This window comes from Gymnodraco acuticeps, unplaced genomic scaffold (assembly GCF_902827175.1).
Source record: "Gymnodraco acuticeps unplaced genomic scaffold, fGymAcu1.1, whole genome shotgun sequence".
Lineage (NCBI taxonomy): Eukaryota > Metazoa > Chordata > Actinopteri > Perciformes > Bathydraconidae > Gymnodraco > Gymnodraco acuticeps.
The window spans coordinates 611,630-632,920 of record NW_022991513.1 but is presented as its reverse complement, the minus strand read 5'-3'; the positions used below and the strand labels follow the sequence as shown (position 1 = coordinate 632,920).

The 21,291-nt window shown below is 40.4% G+C and overlaps 1 protein-coding gene across 2 annotated transcripts in view; it reads right to left on the bottom strand.

Moving 5' to 3' along the window:
* The window catches only part of nfat5b (nuclear factor of activated T cells 5b), a 41,951-nt gene that overhangs the window by 19,606 nt on the left and 1,054 nt on the right, over positions 1–21,291 (bottom strand). The window lies entirely within an intron of this gene.

The following is a 21,291-nucleotide window of genomic DNA, read 5'->3' as shown; positions in this document are numbered from 1 at the left end:
ACGAATCAAATAAACGTTGAATTTTGTTCTCACAGTCTACAAATTATTTGCATAATCTTTTGTGTTATTTCGTTTTTATTTCCATTTCATGCCAAATAGTTTGCCCAACCCACGAGGGATTACAGGACATCGCCATCAAAACAGCTAGTATGGCTCTGTCTGAAGGCTATAAAATCACTACCCGCACCTATAAAACTAATTAATTATAGTGTTATTTGTTGTTTGTTGTAGGCAACCAGCTGAGACTCCAGAAAATCCCTGCTCCTATAAAAAAGTCTGGAAAGTGACAAACGTAAAACAGCAAATTTATGTTTTTTTGTGCAGATTAAACAAGCGATACACTTTATTAATGAGCTGTAGAGGAGCTGGTATGCTGATTTCGTTACCTTTGGACCGAGCCAGACTTGTATTACCCCCCATGTTTTCAGTCTTTGTGCTAAGCTAAGAGGTAGCTTGATTTCTACAGACAGGAGAGTGTTATGAGTCTTTTTATCCGCTAGATGGATTTGGTTTTATCCAAAATGACTAACTATTCCTTTTAAAGTTTGCAAGGTGACATGCAATATATAGCAATGTAAAACGCTAAAAAATAACTAAAAGTAAAATGGTTCAGGGCTCGCTATGTGTCAGCCATAGGCCTACACAAATAGATTTTAAAACTCAAAATAAAACAAGCCAACCTTTGTTTGCAGTTCATTTTTAGCTTGTGGCATCACAGAGGTCTTGTTTTGGAAACCTTGTGGACTGATTTCTGATTGAAGCTGTTGACTCTATTGATAAGAAGGTGTGAATAAACAGATAAAATAGCTAGTGTTGGGTCAACAATTAGTGGAGGGGGGGGGGGGGTACATTTGCATCTTGAGGCATTCAGAAATTCACAGTAGAACAGTAAAGTGTATAACAAAGGACTGGAAATGGCACGACCAAAACAGAATCAATTACAGATTCCCGTCCTCATTTCCCAATCTTCATTTAAGACTTTATTATCCAGGTTTATGACAATGTGTTCCTCAAGCTCACCTTCCAGAGCTGGACTGAGCCTATTGTACACTGTTCAGACATTAATTACATAAGAAGATTTGGCATTAAGACTAAATAAGGGTCTGGAATGTCTACTGCTTAGTCAGAAAACCCCACGGTAAACAGGTAATAAAGTTGGTCAAGAATTAAAGAGTGAAAGTTGTTTTGGCCTTTGTTAGGCTATTTACCGGAAAAAGGAGGAAGTATTTATTTCACCACATTTGGGTTAGACTTCTGTAACAGTTTATTGTCTGGTAAAGTAACAATTTAATCATACATCTCCTGTTGTAAAGACATTTTATTGCTCAAAACTCCACTGCTGCCATAAAAGAATACTTTTACAAGTAGCCGGTCTATAAGGTGTGCAGTTTTTTTCTGTTGCTTAAAGCAGGTTGTGGCTTGCTGAGAAACGAACGTTGTCATCTCGGCCGGTGACGTCTTATTTAACTCATCCAAAAAAGAAAACGTCCAATTTTGCCAAACTCTGATGCATGAAGGAGTGGCAAGAGGGAGACAGACAAAATATCACCACAGCAATACAATGATTAATAGAATTAAAGTTTGATTAATGATTGAAATAAAGACAATTATGATTTCTAAAAATATATTGCGCCTATGATTTCCTTGCCTTTGTTGACTTAAATAAGAGCAAGGTATTAAAGGTTACATTCACAGCGATATTAAAAGGCTTAACAGACGCTAACCTACATAATGTAAGTAAAGCTGTATGCAAACAAAGACCTGGCTCACCTTGACTTGCCTTGACTTGTCCTGAAGCAGAGATGCTACTGTGTGTGGGGGCTATAAGCAAACATGACCTTACACTATGGCATGAAAACTTCACACAAGGTTAAAATAACCATAATGTAGTCAGCAGACCTCCAGTAGCTATAAAGGTTTAATAAAATAACCTGTGGGGTTGTGACCAGCAGTCAGGCTGTAGCTTTTAGGGAATTACCTACCTGTTTTGACAGTTGGATGCAAATTTAAAATCGAAACTAACTTTCAATTGATCCTCATCCAGTTTAAAAATGTAGGTCTACTATTTTAATTGTTAAACTCATTATATCCTTATTAAATGGTTGTAGCATTATTTATCTAACCTAATCAGTTATGTAGACAAAAAATGAATGAGTGAAACATGTATTTCATAATGTTATTGGAACAACAGAAGATTAATTAGTAGAATAGTATAGTTTTTTAACCAAAAACCAATAAAGCTGCAATCCAAGCCAGATTTTCTAAATGTTCATAAATTATTAACAGGCCAATTAAATACAAAATATGTTTTACGTTTTCAGTGTGCAATTGACCTTTAGTTTCATGTGAGTTGTTTTAATTGTTCCACAACAATGGCAATCAATCAATTACCAGTAGAAGCACAAGGTGCTACTTTTAGGCCCCATTTACACAGGAACGCAAACGAAACGCAAACGAACCGAATTCGATATCAAAAATGTCTTCCGTTCACACGGATATGGCTCAATAAACGTGTCCCTTCACATGAGACCGCTCGACCCGCTGGAGACGCTGTCGTATATATGCCGGGCCTGTAAGTGGCTCTGTACTTCCGCCACAAAATACACCAAAAGCAGCGAAGAAGACCCCCGAGCAAGGTTGCCCTTCTGTTTATTCTCCGCGGTGGATTTAGCAACATGTAGTTCATGTAGTTCTCCATGTCCACTTGTTGCTGATGGTTGTGGTAGAGGAGCTGTAGATTTTGCACTAACATCTGTAGCATGGTCAGTAGCAGTAGCTACTGACCATGCTACAGCAGTGAGCAGCAGAGGTGGGGAGAGGAGGGGCTATGGCTTAATCGTTATCAGGTAATGATCGTATAGGGCGTACACACGGAGTCGTTTGGCCCCCCAGAGCGTTCCGTCCGTAGATCTATCCACCTTGGGACCCGTTATCGTTTTAGGGGTCCGTTTCCGCGGTTCCGTTTAGTTCCCGTGTAAACAGCACCTTAATGTGAGACATGCTGAAACTTTCCTCGCATATTTGGTACTTATTAGGTTAGGTATTAATCAAAAAGAGTTGGTTCAACAACGACGGCTAGAAAGATTACCAACAATGACAGGATGCACGGGGAAAATGACCTGTTTGTTCCAGCATGCCAGTCTGCTGAGGAAGCAGCAGATGACTCAGAACAAATAAATGAAAACACAGGATATTGAGATACCACAACCATTGGGCTGTAGGATGGATTGTTTGACTACTTTATATAAAAAAGGTATACAGCATTCTTGAAGGTTATGAAATAACTCCCTGTGTGAGCCTCCTCTCAACAACCTTATGATGTAACAGGTTGTATAAATGTCAACAAAAAATGTACTGACAAAGAGATCTTTAGGGATTCAACATTTTGGACCTGAAAATTATCCATGAGAAACTTTCTCAAAGCCAACATGCTTAAAATGAGTAAAAATATTACAATTATACATGAAGAAAACAAATGCATTCAGTCAGAACTGCACCTATCAGTCAGTAGATCAATTGTTGATTGACAGAATTTACCAGAAATACCACACATTTGATGGCTCCAGGTAATTAAATGACAGAATGTTCTGCTTTTGTTTGTACTGCATTGAGCCGAGTAAAGGCAACCCCTCAACCGTATTTATGTCTGAATATTGTTTTTAGCCCTTTACAGATTAGCGAACAAAAGTGTTGCTTGAAAACGGGAAATAAACTGCACTCTTGTGTATCTAAGTCCATGCCCTGCCTCCTTCCAGATTTCGTCACTCTATAACTATGTGACCTGACTTCTTTGGTCCTCTCATAACATACGGTAGCCTATGTCACTCTGGGCAATTGCTAAAACAACTGATCTTCTTGAAAGTGCAATCAAAATTGATAATATCCCCTGGGTTTCAAGAAAATTATTATTGGCAGATAATAAAAAAACAATCTAATGTTGCAACCCTACATGTCATTTTTCTTGTGCTTCAAAGTTCCAAATCAGGTATTATTCATAATGACACGCAAACCTGAGACATTAGCAATAGATTAAGGCCATACCAAACGAGATCATGTGCTACCTTAACCATTTTTGCATTTATAAAATCTAATTATATATCAAGAGTGTGGTATTAAATATGTCAACTGCAATGCAGCTGCGGAATGACAATGAAAACTAACTCCATAATAGCATGGTTCATGAGCTAATTACAATTGGCCATTACCTGCATAATTCACTTGACTTACAAGACAACACACTGGTGACGATAAAGGAGATTGAGAGTATAAGTGGTGTTAAAGGTCAACTATTTCAACTTTGAAGATGGCGGCGGGCGCAGTGGCAGCGATCTATCTGTGGATGGTTGCTCTGAATCTCGGGCCTCTGTTTGGCTACACCACTGATCTTGCCCCCTTGATAAAACAACACGCGGGGATACATCATTATTTGCACCAGCAACATGGCTGAATATCAAGCACTTCGGCCATGGTCGGCAAGTAATATACAGTACATTCATCTGGCACTCCTGGCAGACTCTCTCCAACACAAAAAAGGGACACAAACGAAAAAAGGAGAATATTGGGCTATTGGCTCTACTGTGTCTCTTGCTCTCGGGAGATATCCACCCGTGTCCGGGTCCCGGCGTCGCTTCCATCAACCTGACAGCTGGCGGCCCGGCAGCCGAGCTCCACATGCCGCCGGCCGGTTTCCGAAGAGGCTGGCTAGCTGGACAGCTAGCACCACCTCTGGTCTCGGTCTGGTCTCTGGTCTGGTCTCTGGTCTGGTCTCTGGTCTCCGGTCTCTGCGGTCTCGCGCTGACGGCTGCCGACCTAGCAGCAGGACCTCTACCCACACCGTCGGAGGACTGCGGGTCCACACCGAGGCCTGGTAGCCGAGTAGCAGAGATCCACACACAACCATCTATTTTTTTGTATTGGTTTTTCAGTTGAATTATACTTAAAGTTCAGGGTAATCAATTGTTAAAAACATAGGCCTACTGTTCCTTTTTTTTTCCAATAAATTGATGTTTTCAAAGTAAATGGATAATCGTTTTTAATAATCGTGATATCAATTATTGACCCAAATAATCGAGATTATGATTTTTGCCATAATCGAGCAGCCCTACCGGAGAGCTGCAGGTCCGCGCCGAGGGCTGGCGGCCCAGCAGCGGAGATTTGCACATCGCCGTCTGGCTTCGGACAGGTCTCTGTGGTCTCGCGCTGACGGCTACTGGCCTAGCAGCAGGGTCCATCTCCACACCATCAGAGGACTGGGGGCCCGCACCGAGGGCTGGAGGCGTAGCAGCGGAGATCCACGCGTCGCCAGCTGGCTTCAGACGAGGCGGGCTAGATGAACAGCTAGCTCTGCCGAGGGACTGTGGGTCCGCGCCGATGGCTAGCGGCCTAGCAACAGAGAACCACAAACCAACAGCTAGCTCTGTCTGCTCCACTATCAACAACGGCACCGAGGTAAAGCCTAGAAATCCGGTATTTAAAAAACACTGTTACACAAAAATGTTTCAAACAGTGAATCAAGCAAAAATAGTGTGGGATCCTCGGTGCAAGCCGAAGGGACTAGTCAGTGGACATTTACATTTCCGTCGCCTGGCCTGGGCATTAGGGGCTTTAGCCCCGAATGTTTTTTCTGTAGCCCCGGACAATTCTCCCTCAATAATATAATACATTGACCGTGCTTTACGTGAACTTCATCATGACACAAGAGAGGACGGTAGGACTGTAATTTCCTGTGTTCAGTGAATGCAACAGAGGCATGACACCAGGCCAATCAGAGAGTTGCATGGAAATAAACGTGTGCTTGTGTCATTCAAGCTCGGCTCTGTGTGTGTGGCAATAGCGCATTTAGTGTGATCGAGAGAGAGAGGGATGGAGAGAGAGGGACCGGTGCCAGCAGGGACCGTGTTGTTAGCATCTGGTTAGCTAGCTGCACTAACGGACATAAGGAGCTGTTTGTCCCACAACAAGCTGGAGGAGGGTCCTCTCCTCTCAGATTGAGAGACTCAGGTGAGCTAAAGGACTCTCTGAGTGTTTAGATAGTTCACTTTAGTCTTGCATTCACACCTAATAGTCCGCTTCTCTGGTGCACCAGACGACAGTTTGTTACATTGTTTCATTTTTCAGAAGGTTCGGTTTGCGTTCACACAGGCAAAACTCAAACGGACTATAAACTTTAAACACAAGTCATGTGCACGGAAATGCTGTTCAACAATTGGTCAGACATTAAGGGGGTAAAAACGCAAATCCCGGCAATTTCTACCGGAGCCTCCGCCATGGAGCATTGGCACTTTCGGCAGGTTATTCTCAGGCTGGATCAATCTGGAGATCAACAGACACTAGCGGCCTGCGCATATGATTATATAATCAGACAACGTCTGTTAAAAAACATTATAACATAATGAGAGACGTTCTGCAGTAAGGAGGGGCGTTTCACCGACGACAGGTGTTCTTACTTGTATGTAGTTGACGGAGCATTTTTACTTTACACGACACTGTTCAACACTTAATTCTGCTTCACTCTTTAAATTAACAACCGCGGATGTCTTGAATGACTCTTTCGCTAAAGATTTTTGAAGACATCCGTGTTCTTGTGCCACGTAAATACTACGCTTCCTATGTTTTGGTGCGGACTGCGTTCACACCAGCAATGAACCGCTCCAGAGTTCGCAAGCAAGCGTTCCGAGACCACCTATTTTAGCGGACCAGAGTCCGGTTGTTTAGTTCACTTCAGAGGTCTCGGACTGAATGAACCGTACCAAGCGGCTAAACGCACCAGGGTTAGATTCAACCAGACTAAAGGCTGATGTGAATGCGCCGTTATCTCAGGGGGTCTCAAACGGTTTGGTCACAAATTATTCAAAAGATTATTTCCGCGGCACACCTTCATATGATCATTATAGTCTATATGGCAGTAAAACAAGAATAGAGTTTAAAAGGGGAGTGATTTGTAAAATATCCATAAAGAAAAAGAAAATCTGTTTACAGTTCTGTTTCATATGGATGTTGAGAGATGTATCCATAGATCTCTTAATGTTGCTCTCAAAGTGCACCAGATTGTGTAGACTTCAATATTTAAAAAAAATCTTCCCGGGGGAGCATCCCCACGGACCCCCCTAGAGGAGGTGAGGTCCGCTCCCCACTCATAAAAAATAGCACTTTACCCCTGCCTATATGCCGTGAGCTGATTATCGAGCCTTCATTGTAACAAGCGCGGGTGTACGGTGTGTGCGTGTGGGGAGTGTTGCAGTAGAAAATTCCACTGTAGCGCTGCGGCCGACGACACTGTGGGCTAAGCCCCGAATGTTTTCAGGTCCAGGCGATGCCCCTGGCTAAAACAGTCGTCACCATCTTCTATTGTATCTGGATATAATGTGTTTAGGAAGGACAGACTGAAGGGAAAAGGAGGGGGTGTGTTGCTTTATGTGAGGAATGCCATTACTTGTAGGGAGATTGCTCTTCTAGCTAATGTTGATTTTGATTGTGTTGGTGTGGAAATCACACTATCTGAGGAAATGTCCCTCACCATGATTTGCCTATATCGACCACCCACCGCTAAGGTGGATTTCTATGACCAGGTAAAACTCATGCTGAATTCCTGTGACTCCAACAAAGAGCTAATTATTTTAGGAGACTTTAACATAAACTGGAATGACAAACAAAATAGAAAGAACTTAAAATGGATCACGGATAAACACAACTTAATACAACTAATGGATCAACCTTCCAAGACTATGATAGATTTAGTATTTACTAACAAAGCTGACAGAATAGTTAAAACATACAACTTCCTGAAGATATTGGTGAAAACAGTGATCGGTTTATATCTCAAATTAATTATACAATGTCTTCCTTCTCAAGGAGAGGGTGCCTTAGGGACAGGAAGGAACATCATCTTCCCTGGCTGACTACAGTGCAGGAATTTAATGACATCTAGAGACCAACTATTAACCTGTTAAGCCCCGAGCCTGTTTTTCAGGTCTCAGGCTCGAAAATGACATTCCCAGAACAAATGACCATATCTTCCCTTCTAAAAGGGTTACATTAATAATCTTTTTTCTCAAAGCAAGGTTACACCTGTGAGTTGGATGTAGAAGTGTCAATATAGATGTTTTTATTTTAAAGTAAATTCAGATTGAACACAGTAACAAAAATGTAAATTATTGTGTCCGTCCAAAAAAAAAAAAAAAACTTAAGAGTGAAAACCACCCTTGAATGATGGGATGGTAGACTAAAAGCTTTAGGAATCCAAACTACCACATATAATAAGTACCCTGTATCAAGATTGATGCAAAACAAGTGAAATTTGACCTTTTTAGAGAGATTTAGCAAAAAAACCCACTTCTGGGGTCATTTGGGTGGATTTGACCTATCTCTAGCCCCTCTTGCTCGATTTTGCTGATTGACATCTATTTCTAACCGTCAGAGCCAATGGAATCGAGGGGAACTCCCACATACTCCTTATTTGGTAATGTGTGTGTGTGTGAGACTGACGCATAGCCAAAACCGGAAGCTGCGATAACTCTGGTGGCTACCATTAGCAGCTAACTTTTACTCTCCGATTTTTACATACAAATGGAATTATGGATTATAAATAAAAAAAATTATTCCACAGAAACATTATCAACCTATGGATTAACCGATTCAGCCGCGTTTTTTCTCATTTTAATGCCATTGAACAAGTATTTTGATCAGATTGACAGCTACGGTGAGACGATCTCCCGTAAAAGCTCCGTAAAGGTACGTGTTGTGATGTCTGTGTTTGTTTCCCCTGTCAAGAGTTCGGATCACTCAGTGATGATATATATACCTAAATAATCTGTGGAACCTCAGCTTTAATCGGATATCTTGTATGTGCAGCTACGATAAGTAATAAGGGTATCTTTTATCTTGAGTTCTGTGCCAAAGTGCGTTAGCATTTTTCGCTCAGGGGTCATTTAGATGCTTCTTATGAGACTTCTGTTTTGTTTTGGTAAAAATGGTTTGTATCGTCAGTTAGCTGAGATTCTTCCCGTTAATCTGGTATAACACATTAATAGGTTCTTAAATATTAAGATGCCCTGAGACTAGGGGTCGATATTCCGCATTTGACCGATTATCGTTTTTTTGATCAAATTGCAGATAAAACTTTGGCTCTGATGCGGCCGTTTCTCTGGCTGCAGTCACCGCTCTCTGTACACGAGCAATGTCCCACCCACAGCGCTATCTGATAGGCTATTACTGAAGTGTCAATCAACACTGAAGACTTTCCGGGCGGGAGCCAGCCAGAGAGGCGGGACCTTCTCAGATTACAGGAAGGTGCGAAGAATGCAGACACAGACAGAGGCAAGCAGCAGCGCTGAGCGGCAGAGCCATACATGTGTTTCAAAGGTAAATCAGTTGAAAGCCGAAGTTCAATAAACATCCCAATCCCCTATCCTGAAGTTGCAAAAACACCACGATCTTATGATCCAATTCTATCAGTTTCCCAGTTACACAGTGCGTCAGAGTTCCCGTTAGCCGGTAATTACCGGACTATGACCGGTAAAATATGCTGAAGACCGGCAAATCTAAATCTCTCCGGTCAAAGTGTCCGGTCCAAATAATTTCCGTTTAGCGCAATACCGCATCAGTTGCACAACTTGCGCCACTTATGTGACAGACAAAAGAGTATGTGACAGACAAGAATAGTCAATTCTAATGTCTAACACTTAAAGGTGGGGTAGGTAAGTTTCAGAAACCGGCTCGAGTGCACTAACATTTGAACACAGCCGAAAAGAATCCGCCCCTTCCTTCAGACTTCCTTACAGAGCACCTCCTCCAACACACATGAACGCGCAATGCACGCCCAATTACGGCACGCCCAATGAGGGCACGAGATACATTTGTGCGTGCACGAGATGGAAGGCTGACAGACAAGGCGGCAATCCAATCGATTGGTTGTACTTTTTACAGTATTACGGGTTCCACAGATGACATTTTTGTATGGATTTTTTGTCAAAGCACTTAAGATATTCATTGCTATCGGGATATTAAGAGCATTCCATGGAATATAACAAAAAGTGTATCTCGAGCTGGTTTCTCAAACTTACCTACCCCACCTTTAATATGGAGAAAGAGATGTCCTGTATGGGTTGATTGTGCGTTGATCTGTTGGTAATGCCTCGGGGTTCCGGTGGGCATGTAAACAAATGCATAATGCTGCGCTATACTTTGCGGCCTCACCCGGTTGCAGAGCAACGCTTATTGTTTAGGTGTCTTTTAATAAGCAGGTAGTCCTATCATTATCTAGAACTAGCTAGATCTGATCGATATGGAGATAAACGCGATTAAAGTCTAATCTGACGTGTTGGAGCACCACGCAATGGCGGTGGTGGAAGGTTCACCTTTGCTCCGCGCCGTCCCTTGATGACTGATGAGCTGGTCAATTTATAAAAGAAGGAACTCAAAGCACCAGAATAAAGGTTAAACAATAATCTGTTTTAATGGTAAAATCAACAATACACAATACAGAGCACTCTGCAATAGTACAAAATACAGAGTGCTCCGGGCTCAATTCCTACCACCGTATGATATACGTACCATGACAGTCAGTCAGGAAAAGAGCGCAGAGCATGAGAATATCATAATATTTATACACACAAGTGGGGAGGAGTTGTGTCGGTTGCTCCTCCCTAGCTATTTGTCATTGGCGATTTCACTTCTGGGCAAGCCCTAGACCGTGAGCTGGTAGTTCTCCATTGGCCAGTTTCACTTCTGGGCGGGACCCTAGGCAATGAGTCAGCAGTTGTTGACTCCGCCCCATTTTCTTACGAGGAGATGTTAACAGATGACCAATGTATAGCTGGGATCACACACACACACACACACACACACATTCTGCATAGACTTCCTTCCACCCCGAAGTCCGCTCACAATAACATGAATACATCTATTGATAATTCAGAACGACCATTGGCTCTTTAACTGTGTGACTCAATAACACACATCCTCTCATGGCCTCTTTAGGAGTCTTGCAGGATATGAATTATCCAATTAACTAACGTCTGCACATAAGCGCACATACATTTTCCCCTATGCAGCTTACGCACCAACATTTTTATCGTTTCTTAGCTAATGCATGCTGGATATGAACCACTAACCAACAAGACCCTAACTGTATTATGTCTGAGGAAGCCCCTCTCTTGGAGTTCCTCTGACCTCTTACCAATTCACTTAACATGGGTACATCTGCTGTTAATTTGCAAAGACCATTGATAATTAGCAAAGAGACTCATGGGCCTCTTCTACTGACTTTCTGAAAAATACTCATCAACGGGTAATCATTTTACTCAAGGCAGAAATCACAGGTTGTACTGTACCTTACCTACTCACAAATAGCCAAAAAAAACACCTTTTGATTATAACACAAAAGTGGAAGAAAAGACCATTTGCGCTAATCTACTTCTACTTAAAATGGGACATCATTATAGGAATATTAATATAAAAAACCTCTCTATATTTAAGAGAAAAAAATGTACTCGTCCATTCAAGTTTAACACACATATATTAGTGATAACATAATACAACACACTTCTTATATATCAGGTGACATAAAAAGGAATATACCAGAAATACGCTGTATTAAACGTTCTGCTATAACACGTTATTTTAATACATCAGACGGGAGAGAGAGATCAGCTGCTGCTGACGAGTCGACAAGCAGCTCTGCATGATCACATGCAGCGGTGAGCGGAACAAAACACACACTTCAGGTTAGAATAACACACGTAGCTATTTTAATTACCTCTCAAACTACCTAAACTAGTTATAGATATGTTTAGTTTTACTGTCGGGTCACTCATCACTGTTCCGCGAGCTGCATGATACTGACGGGCTGTCAGGAGAGGGAGAGAGCGCTCCGTTTATTATTCCCGTGTTATTGTAAATTACTGTACACTTTTGAATAGTTAATCTACTATAATTAGTTTGTTTAATATCGAATCATATCAATTTGTTTTAAAGATCAATAAATAACAAAGAAGACCTTTGACCGGCACTTTTCAAATGTTGTCCGGAAGATTTAAACTTTAACGGACATGTTGACCGGCGAAAAAATATTCTAACGGGAACTCTGGGGTGCGTGCAGCGTCTCGCAGCGGAGTAGCTGTGGTGCGGAGGGGGGGGGGGGGGGGCTGCGAGTGGAGCCTCGCAGTTTTTCAGGTTGATATGTGAAGCTCATTAGCTAGCCAACATGTATCTAGCAAATGTTTAGCAAAATATTAGAAGTGAGGCATGACAAGGGGGGGGCGTGAGAGACCAGGGGGGAAAATGGTTATTAAAAAAAAAAAAAAGATTTAAAAAAAAAAAAAATCATATTTTTAAAGATTATTGATTGAAAATAATATGATACAGTACAGTACTATTACGTCTGGGTCTCTGTGTTTCATTTTAGCTCGACTCTGTGTGTGTGTGGAACGAGCCATTTTGTGTGCGTGCGCGAGCGAGAGAGAGAGCGCACCGGTACCGGAGATCGTAGTTGTTAGCTTCTGGTGCTAGCGAGCTACGCTAACGGATATACTGTGGAGGAGAGTCCTCTCCTGTCAGACTGAGAGACTCAGTGAGCTAAAGGACTCTCTCAGTGTTATCTCAGTGGGTCTCAAACTAGGGATGGGAACGATTAATCGAATATTCGAAATTATTCAGGTATTCGAATAAGTATTCATGTATTCGAATATGAGTTATGAATATTTTTATTAATTTTTTTTTTTTAATGAATTTTTTTTTTTGGGAGTGATGCCTAAGTTGATTACATATTATCAAATTGAATAATTCAATGTATATATATACGACTGTGTCATAGCTAAATGTGTTAGGTGACGTCTAAAGGTGTGTTTTGCTCCGCTCACCGGTCCCTCACAGCAGGCAGAGCTGCAGGTGCTGATCTCTCTCTCTCGTGTCCGGTTATACTTCACTCGCGTTTATGTCCAAATCCATCAGATCTAGCTAGTTCTAGCTAATGATATGGCTGCTGCCCCTCCCTACTCGCAGACCACGCAGACTCAAACCTCATCTTAGGCCCAAATGTGGCTTAAATGAGCTCCGCAGCCGTTGCGAGGTTCCGGCGCTAACAGTTCATGAGCGTGCTCCCCCGCCCCCTGTCAACACTCGCGACACATGAGTGGCCAGCCTAAACAACAATAAGCGCTGCTTGGCAACTGTGTGTGGCGGCAAAGTGCATAGACATTTTGACAGGAGAGATTTAGTTTTGCCGCTATTCAACATATTTTACCAGTCATAGTCCGGTAATTATTTACACTCTAAGAAGAGTCCTACACAACAGACATGGCGTCAAAAAGGAGTAATGTGTGGAAATATTTCGACCAGGTTAGTGAGTGCGGTGTAGAGGTCGAACTATGCCAAATTAAATTTATATGCTATACCTTGCTATACCCGCAACCTCCGTTCCAGCTGAGAGGGTCTTCTCTACAGCTGGCCTGATTGTGAATCACCTCCACACATGAAAGCTGTAGGCCTATAGCTGTCAAACTGTGATCACCAGTTCAATACATTTGACAAATTCGACTTGGTTTCTATACTTATTTGAACATGTATTTCTAAAAAATTATTGAAAAAGAAATTGGGTAAAAAAAAAAAATGGAAAAAAAGAAATTCTGAAAAAAGTTGTGAAAAAAAATGTTTTACCCAATTTTTTTTTTTATAGGATATGTACATTTCGGTTAACCGGTTAACCTTTTTTTGGGGGGTCGAATATACATTTGCTTTCAAATTCCCATCCCTATCTCAAACGTTTTAGTCACCATTAATGTAAACAATTAGTTCCGAGGCACACGTTTATATGATCATTATAGTTATAAAAGAATAAGAGAATAAATGAAAAACTGGTATGAAATACTATATGACAGTAAAAAAAGAATAAAGTTTAAAAGGGGAGTGATTTGTAAAATATCCATAAAGAAATAGTAAATCTGTTTCCAGTTCTGTTTCAAATGGGTGTTGAGAGATGTATCCATAGATCTCTTCATTTTGCTCTCAAAGTGCACCTGATTGATGCTTTTAACTTCAATATTTAAAAATCTTCCTGGGGGAGCTTGCCCCCGGACCCCCCTATGTGAGGTCCACACACCACCTATAAAAATAGCACTTGACCCCTGCTTACACCTATATGCCGTTAGCTGATTATCTTATTGAGCCTTCATTGTAACAGTCGCGGGTCCATTGTGTATATGCGTGGGGAATGTTGCAGTAGAAAATTCCACTGTAGCGACCGGTACATTAATGGGAAACCCTAAATGTTTGAGCACCCTCTATGAAACGTCAAGCTACCCCACAGTACCCCCAAAATAAATCTCTGGCGCCGCCACTGAGCCTGACTATTTGTGTTGGGGGGGCCCGACTTTTTTTTTTCTCCAAAGAAAAAGTTTGAGAACCACTGGTCTACTGTAATAGCCTCACTTTTAATATTTTGCAAATATTAGCTAGCACTAGTGTTTTACAGTTGCTAGCAGCTTATTGGGATGTTATGCTGGATAGACAGGCATTGTTTTGATAAAATAAATTAAGCATTATTGTTAGTTCAGCATGTCAGCCTCTGTCTCTCTCTAACTCATAGCAGATGGCTGCACTAAAAAAAGGGCACAGAGAGGAAACCAGTTGTAAGATGTTTAAAAGTGCATTAAACATAATATATGCTTAAATGCATTACAAAGAAGTTGTGTTGGAGTTTGTGTTATTCTACATTTTGACACTTTTCTGATTTTACTGCAAATGTATATCGGTTCCAAATATCGGTTATCGGTCTCCTTGATTACTAATAATCGGTATCGGTCTTGAAAAAGCCATATCGGTCGATCCCTACCTGAGACACAGTGTCGTGAAAAAAAAAAAAGCCCCCTGCCGAGGGGGGCTTTGGGGCTTAACAGGTTGGAAAGCAGAACTTGAAATCTGGACTATCCACTGACAGACAGAAATTCACTCATGCTCGTAACAAGGTAACACAAACAATAAGACTGGCCAAAGCAAACTTTTTCATCAACATAATTGAAGGTGCGAAAGGTAACGGTAAAAAAGTTTGGCAAATCTTAAATAAACTATTAGGTAAACATACCAAACAGGAAAATAATGTTCTAGAATAAAAAATCAACGATGCCCTGATAAAAGACCCTGCAGTGTTGGCCAACTCTCTAAATGAGTATTTCATAAATAGTGCTCTGGACATTACAAAGCTCTTCCCGCCATCTGAGGTCTCACCTAGCCCGACAGTGGATACACACCCCGTTTTTGACCTGGAGGAAATCACTGAGGTGGAAGTAAAACATATAATCTTAGGGTTAAGAGGTTCTAAGGCTATGCAGATGATTTAGACACCAACTTTATAAAAACATATCGACGGTCTAATAAAACCAATTACTATGTTAATAAATCAATCTATTAGCATGAGGGAAGTTCCATCATCCTGGAAGGTGGCCACGGTGACGGCGATCTTTAAATCTGGGGATAAGGCAATGATGTCCAATTACAGACCAATCAGCATCCTCCCTTGTGTCTCTTAGATTGTGAACCCTGTTGGGGTTCCACAAGGTTCCATTCTTGGACCATTACTGTTTTCTCTATACATTAATGACTTGCTTAATGTATGTCCTGAGTTGAATGTGCAAATCTATGCAGATGATGCGGTCATCTTTGTACATGGAAAAACACTGAAATGATCTCATCCTGTCTCTCAAATGCTTTGGACAAGGTTCAACACTGGCTGAACAACATTTGCTTACAGTTAAATGCAAAAAAAACAGTATGCATGATGTTCAGTAAACGACCAGTCAAAATCGAACGGATCAGAAATAGAACTAGTCCCCCACTTCAAGTATCTTGGAGTCATAATGGGCTCAAACTTGACTTTTAAGAACATTAAGAAAGTATCTAATACCATTAAATTCAACTTGCACAATTTTAAACAAATTAGACCTTTCTTAACTGTCAATGCTGTAAAGTCATACCTCCACTGTATGATTCTATCCCACATTGAATACTGTTTTACAAACTGGTCGTTTGCTTGTGCCACAAGAGAGCTATCAAGGTGTTTGACAGAAAGCCAAATTCATACCACCACTGTACCATCCTTGAAAAACACAATTTCTTGAGTTTTGACAATTGTAAGTCTTTTAAAAGTATGTGTTTTTTTCACAGCCTCCCAACTGAGATACGGGATTGTCCCACTCTCAATAGTTTTAAAGGACAACTTAAAGAATGGTTGAGAAACAACCAGACGTGCACTTTAACACAGGGGTATCTCCGATTGCACTTTATATAGCTCTTTTATCTTCTCCTGCACTTTATATATCATAGCTGCTACATTGTACTGCCATGCAGTAAATGCTTGTATGCTGCTCATGCTCTTTACATTACATGTCACTTGTTAGACGCTTTTATCCAAAGCGACTTACATACTCAATACTGTGGGCAATCCCCACAGGAGCAATTTGGGGTGAAGTGTCTTGCCCAGGGACACAACGACATGCTGACTGCAGTGGGGTTTGAACCTGTGCTCCCTTGATCCGAACACCAACGCTCTAACCACTGCGCCACACGCCTCCCCACACTTCCTGCATATCATGTATTTATTTTTTCTATGTATATAAATGTCATGTTCTTATATGTTGTATGTGACGGGACTACGGATGGAAATTAGCTCAAAGCTAAAATCCGGCTCATTTGCACTTGTAAGCATTATTTTTGTTTTAAAGTGTTCATCAATGTGCACTGTCCCGGTTCAAATAAACGATTAAATGAAATGAAGCATATTTTAGTACATTCAAGACAATACACAACCACAACATTCAGCCTTCGAAAAGAGTTAAATAAAATCACTCTAAAGCTCTCTGGCACAGTATCAACAAAAACTGAATATGATAAGCTTCACAAAGGGAGGGCATATTGTAAAGCTTGTGTATTGGATTACATGAAGCTGGTCTCCTTGTTTCTGGAATGTCAGGATGAAGCACCATACTGTTACAAAAATGTTATTTGACTATGTTTAAAACAGAACAAATCTTATCAATTAAACATGTTTTTAAAACATTTTTATTTTATTAATTTTTTTGTTATGGTACAAAATGTCTTCGTCATGTGGCTTCCTATAGGCAGGTATAGAAGTGATAGTACATTTGTTTAGCTTTTAGTATAGAAACATATTTGTTTTCCTAAGAAGAATTATAATACATTAGAGTTTAAAAGGTCACACTTAAGGTGTCAACTTTCCCTGCTTCTGAGCCAAATAAGCTGGCATGTTGTAACCCGGTGTGTATAGTCCATTTACAAGCTGCTGACCCACTAACTGCTGCTCTTCATCTGCCAATGGAAAGACTCCTGCCGGCCAAGACTCACCACCTTCAATAATTAATGTCTCAGTTCAGAATAATCTTGCTCTGGAGTGAAACACAAGGGCTGGATGTTAGAATTCGCAGGTGTTTTGGGCTTTTCACATGAGAGTGTAAGAAATCCTCTATCATGGTCTCTTGCACTCCCCCTTTCAACTGACAGGCCACTCAGAATAACCAGATACATCTTGTAAAAATCATATTTTCCATTTAATTTGGCCTGTACAACAACATCATCTGCAGGTTAATGATCAGAAATCCTAAACTGAACTATAAGTTATTCCTAAAACAGCAACATGAGAACAGAGACCGTGGAAACTTGTTTCACTTTGTAGTTGTTCTAAGTGATACCTCTGAACAGCTGATATGTGTTTCTGGCTGCTTCAGGGAAAGCAAAGATCTGCTTATATTTCAAGAGCACAGTTGACCTGCTAACCTAAAACAGGCCAAGCAGGAAAAGTTTATCTGCACATCTCAGGAAAATAGTTTGTTTGGCACTAGTAGTATTTAAGAGGTTTTATGGGTTTGCTGATAACTTCATTGCAGATAATAAAATCAATGAAAGTGTAGAATATAGGTGATAGTGTACGGAAAACACTGTCCCACTCATGTTGTCCAAGGATGATAAGTCTCTTCTGGTAAAGCAAAAAACGTCAATACATTTAGAAGAAAAATGTATTAATAATAGCACAAAAATAGCAGTACGAGTATCAAGATATCAGCAAATATAACAAGCCACAGCTTTTTGGCTTTGAAATAAACTCTAAAATGTGTGGTGTTTTCCCAGAATATTTAACAATTTATTTTACACTATGTTGATATTTTTATTATAATGAATGATTTGGGGGAATATGTTTATGTTATACTTTTACCACGGCAACATTTGTTGGAGCGTATCTACATATGACATTTTATTAACAAATGAAAGAACTAAAGATGTAAGAATTTGGTAAATAATGCAATGCTTTTGAGTAAATGTCCCAATTAACATACAATTGACACTTCAGTGGTACAGCTTCAACAGGTAAAACTACTCGTGTATTGATTTGCCGCAGCCAAAACAAAGTCACAAGTGTGCAGTAAATACCAGAGGAGGTGATATTATGACCAGAGCCTGATTAGTCTTTTTTCTGATGTTTGTCGAGTGTTAATGATTCATCAAAGAGATTTAGAAGAAGTTAAGTAAGTTGTGAGTTATTTGCATCATAAACACACGCACATTCAATCTATCAGCACCTTACCCCACACCTGAATACTAGATATACACATTGAGTATCACCATTTATGTTTTACCTTCAACTCAATAAATAATAACATGTTTTTTTTAATTGTAACTGATATGCAGTCACAAATTCACAAACAACATACTGCAGGATTATACAAAGAAGACTTAAATACAATAATAAATCCTTATGTGTGGAGTGCACGAAAGGATCCGTATCATATTCACACTAAAATGTTGTCCTTCTTTAGATGCGTCAATAATTCAGCTGTATGAGGCTTTGTTCAAATGTTGATAACATTACCATACTGGACTGGAGACTCCATCTCAAAACTTGATGAAAAAAAATGCTACAGGAGCAGGGAACGAATGAGGGAATGAACCAAAAAGGAAACAGGTTAACGAAAAAGTTATTGCGCCATAATACACATTTGACTATTCGCCTGGGCTTAGCACCTGAGCACCAGTTGAAACAATGTACAGCACACACACTTTGCAACATTCGGACACCCCGAGGAGCCTGAGGGGCCACAACCAAGGAGTTAATATTAACGATCCTCTGAGTTTTAAGGTAGGCTTTATTGCCAGTATGAAGATTAACAGTAGATTCTCCTACAGATAGTATCTGACCTTATTTGATCCATTCTTATGGGACTCATATTGGTGTCTATTAACTGATTCGCTGGCTGGCAAGTGTGCATTATGCAAATTAACGTAAATGTAAAGCCTGGTCATGAGGTCGCTTCCTCTGTGACAGCTGATAACACAGAATAACTGAGAAAAGGTTATAATCTGAAGTATCAGAAAGATGTTGGGGTTGATTTTAAAAAGGTGAAGACACTGTAATGTAAAAATAATACAGTTAAATGTGTCAGTTATCAATGTAAGTAACGTCACTGAGAGAGAGTATATGTATACTTTTTTGTTGTAAGAACAGATTTGAGTTCAGAGTCCATATGTAGGTTTGTTTAAAGCAGACTATAACCCAATGCCACAGCAGATTAATAAACTCTGAATACACGATTCTTTATTTTCAGAGTTTTCCCTCTACAGTATCTTTTCTTTCATCATCAGATATCAACAAGCTTTCAAAGCAATCAAGTATTTTTAAGCGCATGCCGCTAAGTTTGCTTAACACAGCAGAGTCAATATTAATAGAGTGCTATTTAAGCCCAGGTTTACACACAGGGCAGCCAGGGGGTTAATGATTGACCGGACTTTGAAAAAACAAAACTATGTCGAGAGTCTTACAATTGTTAACCAGGATTGATAGAATTTATGGGAAAGCCATAACAATCTTTACCTTTGATGTGAAACTGGTAGGAAGACATTTTAAAATGTTCATTAACCCGATGTCCTTTACCCACCACAAAAGGTAGTGTGACCAGCATTCCTGTCCTGAGTGCCATTGTTACAGTTTTTCCTCGGAATTCCCTAAACTACCCGATTGCTAAAAATATGTATTCCTCATCATGTTGGGCTGTCCAATGGAGCTTCTGAAAACTGACAAAAAAATCAAATTATATTATGTTTGAATCGAGAATTCTTCCTTTTGTATCCGGGTGTGACAGTAATAATGATTTTAAGAATTAAATGGATGAAGGGGTTATTTTTTTCCAACCAAATCTCAAAGAATAAAAGGTGAGAGTTGGCTTTGTCGGCAAGATGTACAACTCACTTTACTTCTTACACACAGCCGAGTCGACTGTGCTGACACAAATACACAATAGTGTGATTATTAATCAAACAATGATGGCTAAACTATTGGTCTAGATAACAAAACAAAAAAATAATTTCAGCTGAATTATGTGGTGCACAATAAATGATAAGGGTCTACACAGTACAACTTTCTGATGAGTCACAAGTAAAACTGAATAAATCAATACATAATCAGCTCAGTCACAAGGCCAGTAGTACATTTTATTTAACGAAAAGAAAAGGACATAAGATAGTAACTTCAAAACTCCAGCTGCTACGCTGATTTGGTTAATGTAGATACTGGATACTAGATACTGCATGCAAAAAACTATTTCTTCATCTAACTAAATAGATGTATAAAAAAGCTTCGGAGACATTTTTGTCTTGTACTTTTCCCATTGTTATAATGTAAAGGAAAGAAAATAAAAAAAGATGCAGCAGCCAAACAGCAACTGTGATGCAGATTGGTGTGAAGAGGCTCCGACCTCAAAGCACAACGGCCTCCCAGACAGACCTGGAAGTTATAAGGCCAGGCAATGAGAAGAAGGCAGAAGCTACTACCCAGAAAACTCCTGGAGGAGCAGGCTGGTAAACACAGTGAGGTACAAGAGGCTCTCCGCTGTGAACATGAGGAGCTCAAAGCCAAACTCTGCACGAGTGAGGCGCTTAAAGAAAGGCATGAGGTGATAGTGGAGGAGGAACTTCAGAAAATCAAAGCCTCCAACCTCACACTGATTGAGCTGCAGAAGCTGAACGCAGAGACGATGGCTGTACTGGAAAGAGCAGAGGAGGAGAAGTCCTCACTTAAGCAGATGCTGAAAAAAGAGGACATTGCTCAGAGGTAAACTTCTTTGCAAACCAGCCGGGAGGAAGGCAAGTCCATCATGAAGAAAGCATTGGACAACAAGTCAAAATAGAAGAAAGGTAGCTGGCCTGCAGGCTGTTCATTTGTGGCAGAACCAAGATGAAAGACAGCAAATACAACCTGCCTCTTGACTTTATTCTGCTAAATGTCAAATAAAAAAG